Genomic DNA, 13,814 nt, shown 5'->3' with positions numbered 1-13,814 from the left:
GACCAAGGTCGTTCAAGTGAACAGTGGCAAGAACAGGAAACTGATGGCAAAACAATGTGATTTCACACTGTAGTAACGAGCTATAGCTACTAGTGTGGCCTTGATACCTTTTAATTTAGTTAACTCTGCTCAGGCAGCTTGTTCTGATATTTTTTCTGCTGTTTTAATTTTTTTGACAGGATTTTACCCCACACCCCACCCCACCCCCTCACCCTCCCTTCTCTCTGGAAATATGCTATTTTGGCACTCACCTTGTAAACTTCATGAGGTAAGAGAAACTACCTGTGTGTCCACATGGCAAGACATTGGCAAAACCTACTTAAGAATTGGATCCAGATCAGAACAGGCTTTTGGGTACGTCTGCTCTGTGTTGTAAGGTAGGCAGAATACTTCAACAGCCACTGCCGCGACCTCTTAAGAAACAGTCGCGTTTCTCATGAGTGGTTAAAGTCAATTGCCTCTCTTTCTCCTAGTGATATAGATGTTTTCTATGTAGAAGTGGCCGTCTTGTAATCAGTGACCCCACTGTGGTAGGCACTAGCACAGACTGCTATAGAGATGCTTTGTGTGATGTGCAACACTACACTCAACAGCCCTCTGCTGTTGAAAGACCATTCATTGAGTTTATGCTCCAAAAGGAAGGAGGAGAAGTGGACTTTCTGCTCTAACTTTGGCTGCATCTGAGTTGAACATGCTTAGGCTTTGGAGAACCTCAACAGTATCCTAGCAGTGTTTTCATGATAACTCTTGCAACTTCTAGACCTTGAATGCATGTGTGGGTGGAGCGTGCTGTAAGTTTGGACTGCGCTCGTGAGTGAGCGACTCTGCATGTGCTGCCCTGGCAAATGAAAGCCAATGATGACTTCAGACATGCTAAGCTTGAGGATATCTAATGATTTAATGCAAGGTAGGCAATGCACTCATTTACTTAGTTGACAAAATGCCATGCACTGGGTTCCACCAGGGAAGATTTCTTCCCTTTGTGTTTATAAATATAACTAAATTGAATTTTAATGTTTAAGCAGTTGCTTTACAGAAATTAGCGCATAATTTTAAGCACTGCTAGTCCATCTGCTTATGAAATGGTAGTCTGATACTAGAGTGTATCTGTATATAGAAAAGCGTCCAGCAATGCTTTTTAAGGTATGCTCAAAAATCTATTAATAAAATGTGCCGTACTTCTGTGTTTCCTGCTCTGCATAGTCAGGAGCTGAGGGATTCTCCCTTTCTTTGTCCAAACAAACTATAACGTTCCAAATGGCTGTTTAAGATTCGGTGTTAAATTTTGCAAATTGGTTTTGCATTAAACACAGTAGAAAAGGGGCTTAGGGACACCTGACCAAAAGAAATCCTTGTCATAATTTCTTGTGAACTCTTCCAAGGTGGAGATGATGATATGCTTTGTATCTGAACCTGAACTGCCGTGGACAGGCCCCAGTTTTCTGCAGCCAGCCAGGAATGACATCCTAGCTGGCCATGTTAACTAGACTGATTTGGGGAGGGAAAGTATAATTCAATTTCAGCTAGACAAATGTGTTCTAACTTTAGCTTGTTTTATGCTAGCAGAACACTGCCTAATATGTGTATTTCTGTATGTAATTAGTTTTGGAACTTTCTTTTTAGTTATCTGTATCTGGCCTGAGACATATTTTCCCCTTTAGACCAATGGGTTGCACTTGTTTTATTCATAAAGTTCCTCCTCCTTCAGGCCAAAGACGATATTGTATGTTGCTATTTCTAATCAGTTTAGCTTCAAAATTATTGGAGTGTACTTTTGTGTTTTAACCTTTCAATATTTAATCTAACCTTGTTTTATTTGGAGGAAATGTCTTTGTTAGCCATTGTTTGCTCAGGACTTCAATAATACAGGCACTTTGCTAGTGTTAACTATTTGCTTTGCCAGTATTTGTTTTTGGTTACATCAGTCTAAGGTCCAAAGCATATTACTCCTGGACGGCAGCCTACGTAATACACAGGCATAGTCTTGCTATTGCTTTGGCTCCAGTGATAGATCCCGAATGAGAATCATGGCTAGTTTTGGCAGCTCAGGAAGAGTTGCCTATCCTAGTGGTGCTCATGCTGCTCAGCAGGGTGCGTAAGAGGCTGGAAACACGTGCAGCACTTGGGGCTTGGACTTGCTCTGTGCTGAAATCTGAGGAGCAGTCAGAGGAGGCTCTGCCCTACCTCAAACCTAGCAGGACAAATAAATAGTCAAGATGACAGAGAAAGAGATACCAGGGACGGGTGGAAGAAAGCTGGTGGTAAAAGCAGTTGTCACAGTTGTTGGAGAGAGGCTACAGACATGGAGCATGCATCCGGTGTAAGCACAGGTTTCTTGATCCCTCCTCTAAAGCGCACAGGGAACTGCCAAGAACCTGAGCATCACCAACATGTTAAGGTGGAAAAGCCCATATCTTTGGTACATGGGCAGTTGCTTTAGTCTTTGCTCTGAAGACATCTGCTGAATTTGTGCAGCATCTATTAATTTATTTATGGTACAGGTGCAGAGAGGCCCTGAACATGGAGGAGGCATCTGCTACTTATTTGGTGGTGCCAAGCCATGTGAGTCCGACTGAAGGAGTGCTTTGTCAGTTCAAGTATGTTCCGGTCTAGCATGGCTATCCCTGCTCCATGCAAAGGCTGAGACCCTCCCAGCATGCCCAAGCACGAAACAGGAGTCTGACTTCACAGACTTCATTCTGCACGTGCTTTGCTGATGGTGTATTAGTGATTCAGCTATCGTGCCAGCCTAATGACACAGTATTGCCATTTTGTGAACTCCGCTGTGCAGACAGAAGCTTATTAGTTTCTGCAAGGATTTACTTTTTTCCCAGATCCATCACTTGTTTTATAAAGCTATCACGTACCATTTAAATACTTACTGCTATTCTACAGTCTTCTTATAGTACTTTTTGCTCTGATATATTGCAAAATGGTCTATGTTAAGTCCAGGGCAATAATGATTCATTATCAATCACTATTATAATTTTTTGGTTCAATGATATTTCGGTGTGGTCTAACTAAGATAAAAGGAATTAGTCTTTTAGGAATGGACTGTGTCATTATTTTTCATTATTTACTTTATTCTTGGAATATTCTCATTGATTTTTATTCCAGATCACTTGCAATATTAGAATGAATAAATAGGGTAAGGGTGAAAACATACTGTGTAGAAAAGCTCAAAGCTAAGAAAGCAAATCAAGTCTGATAAAACTTTTCTCTGTTATATGGCATGTTTTTACTCCTCTTAGGTGGTTCAGGTTTCTTCTTTGCTCTAAATATAATTTTTGCTCACAGGTATTATTAGGGTACATTCTAGACTCGCTTGCTGGTATCTTCTATGGTGACAAGTGATTTTTTTTTTTGAGGTCCATAGACATTCTCAACCTGGGCCTTCACTTTTATAAGTTTTAATTCTTTTTATTAAAATGCTCATCAACTGTTCTTTAGTGGCCAAGTGATATGTTGCACTGCTTAGGATGAATGAGCTTTAATGAACATGATTATATCTGTCTATAATATCTCTTCTGTGAGTAGACGGCTGTATGCAGTTGTTCTCCCATATGCAGCCATTATTCTTGACAGCATATCTGACAGCATTTTTTGCAGATGTTTCTTTGGCAGTCCAAGTGGCTGCACAGATTATTTCTCAACAGTGACAGGATACAACAAGGAAACATCCAACACTGAGTTTAACCCACAACTCCAAGGTATTAAGCTATTAATTTGAAAACATGTCAATGAAACTTGATGTGTGACTTTGTCTGCAAAATAGGACAGAAAATGTCATGGACTCTAGATCTTGAACCACAGGCCCTGCCTGTAAGCTATGCAGTTTCCCACTCGAGGAGGGAGCACTTGGTGCTAAGCTATGGGTGTATCTCTCTGTTGTAGTAGTTCTAGTGTCCAGTGATAAGAGGGAGCAGGTGATCCCTCTTTACCAGGTCTCTTGGAAACACTTGCTTTGGAGGATGACTGTTGTACTTGCTGAGGGTCTGTGTGCCTGAATGTTCCTGTAAATAGAGGCAATCACCGTAGACTAGCAGCTGGGCACCAGTAGCACTCTGCAATGGCTGATTATCCACATCACATAAAAGCTTCATCAAGGGACAGAATTTTTTCTGGAATCAGTTAAAATGCACATTGTCTCCATTCTTAAGGCAGTGCTAAAGGACAGCAGCCTTTATATATAGTCTTTAGACTTCAGGTGCCCGACCTCTATGTATTTCTGAAAGAAGAGTGGGGATGCACTAGAAAAATAAAATTGCCTACCAAATATGAGGCCAAATCATGGCGCTGACCAACTGATAGGAGCCTCTCCACATGAATAAGTCACCGGGACCCAAGTGGGACTGCTTGTCTACTATATACCCTCTGAGGTTGGAGTGGCAGATTTGGGATATCTGGAACTGTCTGCATTTCAAAGGGCCTGTAGGGTGGCACTCACGTTGTGCATGTGGCTAAAACAAGCAATCAATGAAACCAAAAACCCTTCTGGAGCTGATATTCTGTTTTGGCACTCATATTGTCAGACTGATTTTTTTGGGGGGGTGCAGGTAGGACCAAAATCAGCTTCTCCTTCTCTTGAAATACTGCTGTAGGCACCAGTGGAAGGTACAAAGGATGTTTGGTACAAAGGATGATCTCCTTTCCTTCTCACTAATTTCATCCAGTTACTTTGGCTGTGGTGAGCAGCAGGACTAGACCCAAGTGCTCAGTATTATCTCCAGAAGCTGTTGCTCTATGGGACTAACAGTGTGAGAGTGAACAGCAAGCACTCTGTGAGCTTGGAGGAGCTTGCTGGACTGAACATGAAACTTGAGTGAATAGCTCACTGTAGCTTTTTGGTTCAGACATACGGCCTACATAGCCTTATGTCTTGGAGAAACAAGCCCAGCAGAAAACGGGGTTTGTGTTCAGGCCTTGTGAATATCAGATGGGGGAAGATGTGTTTAGTGCCAGAGACTAAGCAGCCAGTCAGCCTTTTGTGCCAGAGATGACTGGAAAGTGGTTTGCCTCAAGTCATGTCAGCAGAGGGGCTGCATAGTGTACAAAAGCTATGTAAGTAACTGCACCCCAAAATTACTGGGAGGGGGGAAGGAGGAGAATGCTGCAAAGTAATCATCATTCAACATTATAATGAACACTTTTTTTAGCTTAGTTATGGCTTTCACATAATTAAGTCCCTAAGAATGAAATGTCTTTTTTTATTAAAAGTGTAAAAGTTCAGCAGACATACTTTTGCCAGGACAGCGATTAGAGTATGAGACCTTCAAAACAAGAATAAGGATTTTCTGTAAGGGTTTGCAGGAAGGGGCAGTTGAAGGTGTGGGGAGCTCATCTTCTGTAATAGAGGGGATAAGTGAATAGCTGTAAAACAGAAAGTCCGTTTTATAAGGACTTGCTTGAATCATATATTTAGGTGGCAAATAATAACAAAAACATGTGACAGTCACACGTGACAGACACTGATGTTCAACTGGAGGTGATGTGAGCTTTGCTTTTTTTCTCATGTGTCATGTAATTAATAGAAGCAAAATCCTCTTGAATGAAGCTGGTAAAACTACTTTTGACTTGAATAAAATCAGGGCTCAATTCTGGGAGTTGAATATACAATAAAGCTAAAAGTAGGAAGGAACTCTATTCTAAAATAAATGAAGAACTCTATTTTTTAAAGTCTTTTATTAAAAAAATCTTTGAATTCTTCCACAAGCAACACACCAGTTGACTTTTTTCTTACCATAAGCTTACCTTTCCAGTGGACAAAAAAATTGCCGAAGCTTCTATATGGGTTCAATGCCAAGAACAGTAATAGGGAGAAAACCTTACAGTGTATTTATATGTTCACGTCATTCATTTAAGTAAATGGTTGTAGAAGCTTCTTTGATTTATATGGCCAGCAGATGTTGGAACTTAAAGCACCTGCTAAGAAAAGCAGATTCTTTACAGCCCTGGCCTAGCTCTGTCTCCATAGGTTTTTATTTTTCCCCTGGCCTCCTTGCTGTGGCCCAGCAGTATCTGTGCTATTAGTTCATTTGTGCAGGCAGCGTCTGTGGTGGGTCTTGGATGCTCTGTCCTGTGTATCTGCCAGGCCTGCTTTGATAATGCAGCCAAGCCACTGCTGGTTGAAATGTGAAAAATGCCAGAAGCTTCTTTTTCTGTGTGTACAAAATCAGCCCAGGAGGCCTGTGACATGAAGAAAGCATAACTCGTTCTACTGTACTGCTTAAAAAAACAGCAAAGACCAAAATAAATAAAGGAGGCTTACTAGCAACACCTAGGTAACACCGCAGCTCAAAAGCAGGGGCTTGTATTGTGCAAACTTGACACAATTACCCTATCTGGACAAAACCAGTCCTATTAAGAAACTATTAAGGAACTAAAATAATCCTAAACTGAAAAACTATTTGCTCTACTGTTTTTTGTGTGGTGGTTTTTTTTTTTGTCTTGCACCCATCAGTGTGTCTGGAAACATCTTGCCCACAGTTTCTAGGAGCTGATGTTCCAGCAGCACTGCCTAGATTTCAGTCAGATTGCACTGGTTTAGCCCCCATGTATTTGGATACACAGTAGTAAAACAAATCTATTGTTCATAGCTTTTCTCCTCCCATCATAACCTCTATTGATCTTGCCTGTGCCATCCCTGGCTTTCAAAATAGATGCACAGCAGATGTGGAGCAGGTGGGCTAGAATTTCAAGTTTGATGATAAGCATCAGTGAGCTGAGTGTTTCTGCCGATGATGGGAAATCTGCCTGTAGTGGCATTTGTTTCTTTTTAGTGTAACTCTGCTGTATATGAAACTGAGAATTCGCAATGTGTGTCTCGTCAATAGATGTTGGGGAATTCAGGATAGAGGGTGAGGTTGATGTGGAAAATATCCCGAATTGCAGGAAACAGCTGAAAACATCAGATATCTGCACCACGACCCACACAGAAGAGTGATATTCTCTTCCTTAAGTGAAGAGCAGACTGTACTCCTTGAAAGGAAAAGGCAAACACTGTATGCATGGCATTCCTGGCAGACAGGCTGGTGGACCTGGCCGTCACTGCTGTGAGACAACATTAATTGATTTGGGTACATTAGGGTAGTTGAGTAGCAGGTGGCTCTTCGAACAACAGTGAGATGCTTGCAATGACTGTGTTGCAACTCCTTCCCTGGACAACTCCCATGCAGAAGTGTGTGCTTGCTGTTCTTCAGTGCGCAGCGAAGAGCTGTGCCTCACTGGAGTCCTTAGTTTGTATAAAGGGCTAAACTTAAGTGTGTGTGGATGATGTACCTTAAACATGAAAATGAGGCTTGCTTACCTTAAAAAACAAAAAAAAAACAAAAAAAAAACCAAAAACAAAAAACAAACAAAAACAAAAAACCAAACATCACATCACAGTTTACAAATCCACCACTGATAAGGTTTTTAATTCAGTTCTAAATCTCTAATTTATATTTAGATCAAAATTACTCCTGGTAAAACAGTTTTTGTAATGCTATGAATATTCTGCCAAGCACAGAAGCTTGAGTGTTAAAGGAATACATCATACCAATTAGTTAATGATATAGTTTTGTCTAGCCAAGTATTGTTAAAAAAAAAAGTTGGAGAGCATTAAAGGAAGTGACATAGTCTGGCATCTTGACTGATACTGTATGATCCTTGACCTCATTTAATTGAAGTAATAACTGATCTTAAATACAGTATTTCTTTTAGCTCCAAATGACTTTTGTAATATCTGCTGGTAGAGTCAGTCCTCCACCATTGTTGTTTATCGCTTGCCTTTTCACTTTTCAGTAAGTCTTGGCTTCTGCCTGACCCTGTGTAACTGAAGTTGATGCCTTGGCGTTTACCTTGACAGGTACAGAATTAGGAGGTACCATCTGTAAATCTTACTCTGCCCTGCTGTTGCCATAGTGAGGATGAGTTTGTCACACACCCCCCCCAGGGATGGGGTAGTTACTTCAAACTTAGCCAACACAGTCCTCCAGCTACTTGTATCAACAGTAGTTCTTTCACCTAGTCTGAAACCGAATCTATTCCAGTTAAGAGAGCAGTTTCTTTTAGCCTTCACCCTGATCTGACATGCTTTCCAGATGTTACCTCTCATCTTCTCCAGACAGCCTGCAAGTTAAAACTGAGGATTGCTGATGTTTGTTTGTCACAACATAACTTTGTCATTTTTCCTGCCGTTTGGCATGCCAGATAGGGACCAGTAGTGACAGATTGTGTGTTGCAGGGTGGAAATGAGAACAGGACGTTTGTATTGTTCAACAAGCTGGCATGCTACCCTGGCAGCAGCCAGCTCTTCGGAAGGTGTTCTTTGGCTTCGCTGCATCTCATTCACTAAAGCATCCTCCTTTTAACAGTGACTAAAGCTGCTTCTTAAAGCTAAACATTTAATCTTGTGTTTGGCAATAAATTGCAGCTTTATTCTGAGAAATGTCAGAGAGTAGTCTCATGTTTTAATGGACTCTGCTGGTGATTTGGGATGGACTGTCTGCAGAGGGAGTTTCTGAGTGTGTCTAATGGTTGGAAATAATATGGAGGAAGAAGTAGTTAGATCTGCAGTGTGTAAATTAAGTCAGATGAAATTCCATCTTAATCAGATGTGACAGTCATTTATGCTGCTGTAGTTTATTAGTAATAAACTCATATAGCTTATCCATAGCTGAAGGAATTGCCATATCATTCCTCATTGAATTAATTCCTAATTTAAGGCAAAGGTCTTTACTCTTTAACTGTATGAAAGTCTTGCTGACATGAAGTGAGAGGCTTTCTGTGTTTAGGATTACATATAGAAATAGGCCTGCTTGTGAATGACAAATTCGGCTTGCAAAGGCATCTTCAGGAATGTGAAAAAAGCAGAAGTGACTTGGGCATCAGCACAGCTCAGAATTGGTGTTATGTATAATGACGTAAAAAGAAAAATCCCTTAACAGTAGAATCAGTAATTATACAGTATTGGCACAAACGTGTGCAAGGAGAGGCCAGTGTATCACATGCAAATCACCACACTGAAATGCTGAACTAGTGAAACAGATCCATTAGCTCAGCTGGCAGAGGGGACTGACACACAGCATCTCTAAGGCACCTTGTCTGGTGGAGAATGCCCACAGCTGAGGACAGAAGATACAGAAGACTGAAGTATATGGGTTTTGGTGAAGGTGAAGGAACAGAGCTGGATCCCCTCTGTGGAGAGATGATCCTATTGACGGGCCCTGTTTTGTTTCACCCAGATGGCTATTGAAGCAGAACACAAAAGTAACCAGGGAAACTTAGGTCAGAGAGGCTCGGGCATCCTGGTGGAATCTTAGAAATATCTTATGGCCTCTTTCTGCTTGAAAGGAAGAGAAGGCAGGGCTTGATGAATAGAGGATGACTTATCTCTAGAAGAAATTATTAGTTATACTTAAAATTTGGTTTTCCAACCTTATAATTTTATCCCCTTAAAAGCAAATGAGGAGAGGTGAGGGGTGATCAGACTTGAAACAGTATGGTGAATTTAATCACGTATATACAATACAGCTCTAAGGGACAAAATGCTGAGGAAGAAGGTTTAAGATATTTAACTTCTTTAATGATCTTGAAAGGTAGTAGGCAGTACATTAATGAACTGATAATAAATTAGGAGGATCTTTGGATAGATAAATGATAAAAAAGGGGCATTGATTTCTTAATACAGAAAGAATAGCAAAATGATTTTTAAGCAATTGCCACTGAAGACAGCTGCAAATGCTAGAAGTCTCTAATATTAAAGCATTACTTGTATAAAACAGTGGGTGTTCTGGCTGTGTGATGTTTGAAGCTAAAATTTTTGCTCGAGCTTATTCTTCTAGCAGATGATAGAAACAACCCTTCTAACTTCATAAATATCTCAATGTTTGTAGTTTATCCTTGATAACAGGTTTTCCAAAGCTATTTAACTGTGGCCAGCAATACATCGCTAGTATGATATTGTAAGTATATTTCCAAAATGTTCTTGAAAAATTAGCTGTCCTTTTCACACTAGCATCTATATGTTGCCGTGCAGTTGGGACATCAAACTAAGGGAAAAATTTTCAGTGATGTTGAATCTTGTCTGGTACTACTTTGACTGCAGCTGAAAAATATTGAGGCAGCACTGCACAAGATTCTCCCTCTCCCCCCAAACAATAACAAAAAAATGAGTAATGTCCTCAGTTAAATAAGAAATGTACCTTAAAATTAGATGGCTAGCAGCATAACCCTCTTGGCCAGGCCAGTTGCAAGAGGTGGTCCCTGAACTAAGGCAGTTTACGTAAAGTTGAATCACAGAAAAGGAACGTGAGTACCCCAGCCTCTGAAGGCATGCTGTGCCATGGAGAAATTGCATGGCTTGTTTCAGGCTGCTTGGGTTGAGGCTTTAGTATTCCCTTTGCTCAAAGAGAAGATGTTTTAATTGCAGGCTTAGAGATGAAGACAGTTGTCTATGGATAACGTAAAGAAATTTTTTATATTCTGTGTAGGAATCCTGGCAATCATTTTGGAAAGAGGTGGAGCAGTAAACTTTTGCTGACGCTCTAGACAAGCTAAAAACACATGACAAACTAGCTTTTTATAATGTGTTTATTGAAAAAAAGATACTTTCTACTAAGTACATAGAAACAAGGTTGATAACCAATAGTTACAGGAAATATAACTAATTTTTAGTTCTATTTCTATAATTCTACTTAGGTATTCAGGTAAGGCCCAAGGAAGGCTTGAAAAGATGTGTTGTGTTTGGGGTTTGCTGTGCAGGTATCGTCTAGTGGCACAAAACAGCCTGGAGGGGCGTTGGTGTCAAAAACTTGACTCCCTCAAACTGCTAGAAACTGCAGCCCATAGCTCATGTGGTGTCTTATAGGTGTTCCCTCCTCTGTCTTTTGCATGTAGGAGTGTAATTTTGCCTTTTTTTACCCATCGTGTTCTCTTGAACTTGCTGTGTATTCGAATAAAACTATCCAAGCAGTGTAAACAGGAGGGGTTTCCACTGAGGAGCTCCTGATGATCCTGGAGAGCTGGGTATTACTTAGTGCTGGTCCTTCTCCCTCACCCTGCAGACCATGGCTTTCCACACACTGAGATTCCAGGTACAAAACTAAACTTTTGGTACATAACCCAAAGCAAATATTCTGATGTTCTCACTGAAGCATGAGCAAAGGGCTCCCAGGAGAAGCTGTGTTTCTTAGAGGCCTCAGCTGCAGCTGTGGTTTCTGGAGATAACGTTTGATTAAATGAAAGCTGCTGCTCAGCACAGCTTGTGGAGCCACAGTACCATCTCCTGCTCTTTATGCTCACAGCTCCCCTTGATTGGGATGGAGTAGTCTCTTGTAGAAATATGCAGCTGTGATGGTCCTGCTGGTCATATGGTGCTGTGTTAACTTGTGCAGAAGCAAGCCTTGCCCACCCTAAGCAGCCTCCCTGGCCCTGAGGGGCTCCTGCTACCTGCTGCCCTGGCCCTGCCTGGCCCCTGCTGCCTAAGGGCTCCCTGTTGTTCTTGTCCCTGCCTTGTCCCCTTGTGCTATTTAGAGGTAGCCTGATGGTACTCATTTGTGCCTCAGCACTGCTTCTGGAAGTGCTTGAGGTGTAGAAACCCCTGTGATGCTGCTGTTAAAGATATGTATAAGGAAGTTTCTCAGGAAACAGTTATTGCCTGTAACATGGCCATCTTTGGAAGCCCTCAGCTGCCAAAATACTGGAGCTGCCTCTCGGGGTTGTGCTGGGAGCTCACAGACAGGTGTTGGAAAGCATCCTTCCTGTCAGCCAAAGATGTATCTTTGCCATAAAGCACAAACAGCCTTTCTCTTTTATCCTGGAAAAATGTATACTATTGAAATGGTCACTGGGCAAGCCTGCAGCAAAGCCCACTCCAGGTGCCAAGTGCTAGGCAGGGCTGTATCTGAGGTATTCTCTACGTCCTTTCTGGGTATTCCTGAAATGCAGTAAGGAAAAAATGTTGTGGGAAACTTCTTGGGTGAAAACTGTTGTTACTGCTTTGGTCCGTTTTACCAATTAAGTATTTAATTTTCATATTTTTTTACCTAAAACTGTATGCATGTTTAGGTCCTTTAGATTCAATAACTTCAGCTTAGTGAAATTTGATGTCCTGAAAAAGGGGCCATTTTTTTAAAACAAAACTTTGTCCTTTGTTTGCTGGTAACTCTAAGTATGAAGATTTTTATTTTTCTTACTTTGCAGCAGAAATTACTTTATACAGAGTTAAAAAATATTATCTGCTGGGATTTTAGGTATAGTTGTATGTGCGTGTAATCTTGTTGTAAAAGTACTTCTATTTATGAAGACAAGAAACCTTGTCAGTTAAACACCAAATAAAAGCTGAAAATTCCAGGAGAAAACATGGCTCAAGACCACTGTTACCAGGGCCTGATTAGACATCACTTGTATCCTCAGCTCAGGTCAGGTCTTCAGTGAAAGATTTGGTTCTGAGTGCTTGTGCCTTATGAAACTGTCATTTTTTTAAAATCCAGGTTTAATACTCTCCCTTCTGAATAAATAGGTTAAATGTGCCGTGTTAATTTGAGAGAGAATGTAGCAGTAAGAGGCAATCACATACAATTGGAAAGAAATATTTACGGTCAGTTTAGCAGGATCAGCTATCAGATGACCTCTGACATCCACCATCATCTACTAAAGAGCTAATTAGCTGTAAAAGTAGGTGACAAGTCAATTGCATCAGCACAAAGGATGAATTTGTCTTTTTGGGTTTTGCCGATAATAGTCTGCTGGATAAAGATAAGCAGAGAGCCACCTCTGTGTGAGAAGCAGACTTTCCTCAAGGAAGGTTAAAAGAAGATGAAGCTGTAAACTGAAGCATTAAGGGAAGGTAAAGGTACAGGATGAGGGGATGCTTGTGGTGAAATGGGTGGACGGGCTCATAGCTACAATGAGGTAACAAAGCACAGCATGAAATTCAGTCTGTGGACACTAGATTTAACCCTGTGTTAATTCAGATTGTCCTGATTTTTAAAAAGCTACGCATTCTCATTGCAGCTGTTGAGGATGCTGTTCACTATATTCAGTGGCATGTTTATCTGGGAATGAAGTAAATGCAGCTTTCTTGAATGCTTGAACACCTGCTTCTCAGCACACAGCCTTGTGCTTTCAAATACACAGCCTGTTTATTTTTGTGCACCAGTTTCCAGTGGGACTTGTTCCAGGCTTATACCTCAGTCTTAACTTCTCCTTTTCTGTGTTTGTAGCCTTAAGACAATTCAAAGTTTCCTTCACATTGGCTTAAATTAGAATTCATTGTTCTGTAGCTTTGAAATCTGTTCCAGATAACTGGAGAGAATGCTAGACCTGGTCAAGTGAAACTCCCTGTTTTGCCTTCTCAGCTTTGTCTGCTCCCTGATGTGTTTCTAACTGCTGCAAGCAGATACAGGGTGGTGGAGCTGCCATGTGGCAGCAGCTTGTCTGTCATGGGAGTCTTGATGGAGTTAATGCGAGAGGAGCTGAGACCTTTTCAGCAGCTTTGAGAAGATCCTATGTGAGCAATGCTGCAGGGAGCTGTTTGGCCCTGCACTGCACAGAAGACCTTCTGGTCTGTAGTCTTCCTTTTTTCCCCTCTTGTGTTCCTCTATTTCCTACAAAGTTCCCTTCCATGCTTTTGTCAGGCTTCCTTTGGTCAGTCCTGTACCATGCTGTTCTGTGCCTAGTGGCATAACATGATGCACTGGTGGCTTTACCCAGTAACAAGTCAGGATTACCCCTTCCTTCTTGCTGCTTCTGAAATGTTGGTTGTCGTTGCGAACGTGGTTTATGGTGCAAAGCCATTTTATAACTGGCTCTACTAAAAGCATTCTCTAGGG

General features: G+C 41.2%; 1 long non-coding RNA gene across 1 annotated transcript in view; it reads left to right on the top strand.

Moving 5' to 3' along the window:
- Positions 1-808: 808 nt before the first annotated feature.
- Positions 809-13,814, top strand: part of LOC135313287 (uncharacterized) — a 116,073-nt gene continuing 103,067 nt past the window's right edge. The window contains exon 1 of the long non-coding RNA XR_010372906.1: positions 809-907. This is a non-coding gene — a long non-coding RNA (uncharacterized LOC135313287). The remainder of the gene's footprint in view (positions 908-13,814) is intronic.

The sequence above is a fragment of the Phalacrocorax carbo genome, chromosome 4 (genome assembly GCF_963921805.1).
Source record: "Phalacrocorax carbo chromosome 4, bPhaCar2.1, whole genome shotgun sequence".
NCBI classification, from domain to species: domain Eukaryota; kingdom Metazoa; phylum Chordata; class Aves; order Suliformes; family Phalacrocoracidae; genus Phalacrocorax; species Phalacrocorax carbo.
This window is presented reverse-complemented; position numbering and strand designations above follow the sequence as displayed.